Raw genomic sequence first — 3,398 nt, 5'->3', positions numbered from 1 at the left:
TGGGGACATCAGAGTTGAAGGAAAGGGGAAAACAAGAGGAGGAATAGATTTTATAAACTATATTGATGAACCAAATCCTCCCGATACATCCCTGTTATTTGAAAGAAGATAGGAAACCAATTTCTCTGTTAAACCCTTGCTTATAGATTTCCTTCATTCATTCAAAAACTATTTATAGAGCATCTGCCATATGCCAGCTATTGCTCTGGACATCAGAGCTACAACAGAGAACAAAACTAGGCAAAGATCTCTGCCCTCATGCAGGCTCTTGGAGAGTGGATTGAATTAGAGAAAAGTATATTTTATAAAACAAAAGATTTTTTAAAAGATCAAGATTCTCACAGGCAAGAAGGCAAATATTTTTTTTTAATTTACTAATGGTTTTATTTATTTGTTTATTTATTTATTTATTTATTTATTTATTTCAGGATATTATGGAGGTATAAATATTTTGGTTACATGTTATGACTTTGCCACACCCAAACGATGATTTGAGGCATGTCTTTTCCCCGGTACCATGCTCACCGCATCCATTAGTTGTGTAAATAGAAAAGTATGCCCCTGATTTGCTTCCTAACTTATGCTGAAATTCTGTAGGAGAATTGCAGGTGACTTGTTTCTGAATTAGTCCGGTGGTCCAGGTTATTATTTCTCAGGCAGAAACTTTCTGTCCTATTGAGTTGAATTTTTTTTTTCTACACAGCACTGGTATTAGAAAGAAACCTAGATATTTCTGATCAAACACACCCAAGGAAGTGTTTTTAAAAAACGTTATGGTGGGGCGGGGGAAATGATTCGAATTGTCCGGTTGTCATTTATGTAAAAATGGGCATTGTAGATGAATAGGGGCCCTGAGAATTATAAAGTGTAATTGGAAATAAAGTTATTTTGTATATAATCTCAAGTTTGGGAAGATATTAAAGAAGCAAAAAGACAATAATTCTTAGTACTAAACTTTTCAAAACTAAGAGGGAAAAAAGCTAAATAGTTTAGATGTGGGAAAAAGCATTAATACTGAGATTATTTGCCCAATGTGCAAATTCTAGCTTGTGACTTTGGACAATTCACTTAGAGTTCTGCGACTCAGTTTCTCCCTCTGTACAACAGTGGTAATAATACCTGTCCTTCCTCGAAGAAGTGATGTAAGAGAAGATCAAAGACATAAAGTATGGGAATGTATTTTGTTCCAGTTTCTATAGGACTTCTAAAGTCCTATAGAAATTGGCAGAATCATTGTTTTTAATCTATAATATATTATTTAGGATAATGTGAAGAAAGCACTTTTAATTTATTCATTCCAAGAGTCGTATATTAAATGTGTATGTTCCTTAAGCGTTTTTCATTTGCTCATTTCGTATTTCTAGTGTGACTCCTACTAGACAGAAAAACAAAATAGTAGCAAAATGAGATCAAACTAATGCTTGGTTCTCAGACATATTTATTGATTTTTATCTCCCTTTTTTATTTTGCTCTAGGATGACATCAGGGTAATTTTCCCTGACTTTAGGGAGGACATCTCCTACCTGTATCAAGCAGTAACACTTATTGTCATTCTCTTCACAGATCCTTTGGAGTGCTTGGCTTAGTTTAGGGATGAGCAAATTGTATTCTAATAGAATGATATCTAAACTTCATTTCAAAATTCTAATTCCAAGAATTAAAGTAAACATCTAGAAATCCTCCATGTATTTCCTTCTTTTTTTCCTCCCTCATTTTTCTTTGTGTTTATAGCTGGCTTCCTCTTTTTTTTTTTTATTCGAGATGGGGATCTCACTATTGCTCAGGCTGGTCTCAAATCCCTGGGCTCATGCTATCCTCCTGCCTTGGCCTCCCAGAGTGCTAGGATTACAGGCGTGAGCCACTGCGCCCAGCCCTAGCTGCCTTCCTCTTTATACTTACATATCACTTTTCCCTCCTTTTACTGATGTTAGATGAACACTAAGGATCTTTCTTTTATTCTTACAGATATAATTTTTCAAACTTAATTGTAATTAAACAGGTTGCCTGTATAATATGAGAAACAATCATGTACCACAGAAAGCGACAAAACAAAAATCCTAATGCAGCTGAAAAGTTTGCTATGGACACTTGAGGAACCTCTGACAATGCATAATTTAGCAAATTGGCCATTCTCTTGAAATTTCACATTAATGAAATTTCCATTAGTGGTTCATAATAATGGTGGTTTCAATATTCAATTTCTCAAAACTTCATTTTTGGTTAGCGATTTATTATCTTGTAAATAATATAAGATGAATAAGTCAGCTGAAGAAAATTCTTCAGATTTTAATTTGTTGTCTATTTTCTGTATATTCAAAACCAATATACTAATAGGCCTTTATTTTTCTTGGAGGTGTTGTTAACTCAGCAAATTGTGAGGTAGATAAAATTAGTCTTCAGTGAAATCCTAACTCTTCTAATGAACCTCAGCCCCTCCTTGTGGTGTCTGCTCCATTTAGTTCAGAGAATCCAACTCCATAGGTCATTTTTTTAAGTTGGAATCTTGGCTCTATGCCACCTGATTGAGTAATCTTATCCATCTGTAATATAGGATTAGTAATAATACCTACTTCTTACAGTTGCCGTAAAGCTTAAATGATTTAATAAACGTAAAGCACTTAGCAAAAGCAAAACACAGAGTACCTGTCATTATGCTAGTATTTAGGGCGTTCAAGCCCAGCCAACCAGAACTCATGCTTCATGGCTTTCCATTTGGGCCTGTCCTCCCCAGCAGTGCCCACTCTCCATTTCCTGAGTTACAATTTGTGTGCCCTCTGTTTTATTCTTTCAGAATTTTTGTTTGTTTGTTTGTTTTTCATCTTGTGGGGGACAAGGTCTCACTCTGTCGCCCAGGGTAGAGTGCAGTGGCACGATTATAGCTCACTGTAGCCTTGAACTCCTGGGCTCAAGCAATCCTCCTGCCTCAGACTCCCAAGTAGCTACGACTATAGGCATGTGCCATCATGCCTGCATAATTTTCTTATTTTTTTGTAGAGACAGGGTCTCACTCTATTCCTCAGGCTTATCTCAAACTCCTGGCCTCAAGTGATCCTCCTGCCTCGGCCTCCCAAAGTGTTGGGATATGGCCAGGTACCATGGCTCATACCTGTAATCCTAGCACTTTGGGAGGCCCAGGGAGGAGGATTGCTTGAGGCCAGGAGTTCAAGAACAAAGTTCTAGGATTATAAATGTGAGCCACCATGCCCAGCCTCTTACAGAATTTTGATAAGCAATGGCTAACATGATAAACTGATTGGCTAGGGATGCTAATAACTGATGAAAGCCAATTTGGAAGAATCAGGGCCATGGAACCAGAGAAATCTGTATTCGGATCCCAGGTTGCCGCTAATGAGCTGCATGCTTTGGGGCCAAATACCCTCTTTCATCTATGGTACCTT

Source organism: Propithecus coquereli, unplaced genomic scaffold (genome assembly GCF_000956105.1).
Source record: "Propithecus coquereli isolate 6110/MARCELLA unplaced genomic scaffold, Pcoq_1.0 Scaffold13, whole genome shotgun sequence".
Classification (NCBI taxonomy): domain Eukaryota; kingdom Metazoa; phylum Chordata; class Mammalia; order Primates; family Indriidae; genus Propithecus; species Propithecus coquereli.
The sequence above is the reverse complement of the archived record's forward strand: the minus strand, read 5'-3'. Positions refer to the sequence as shown.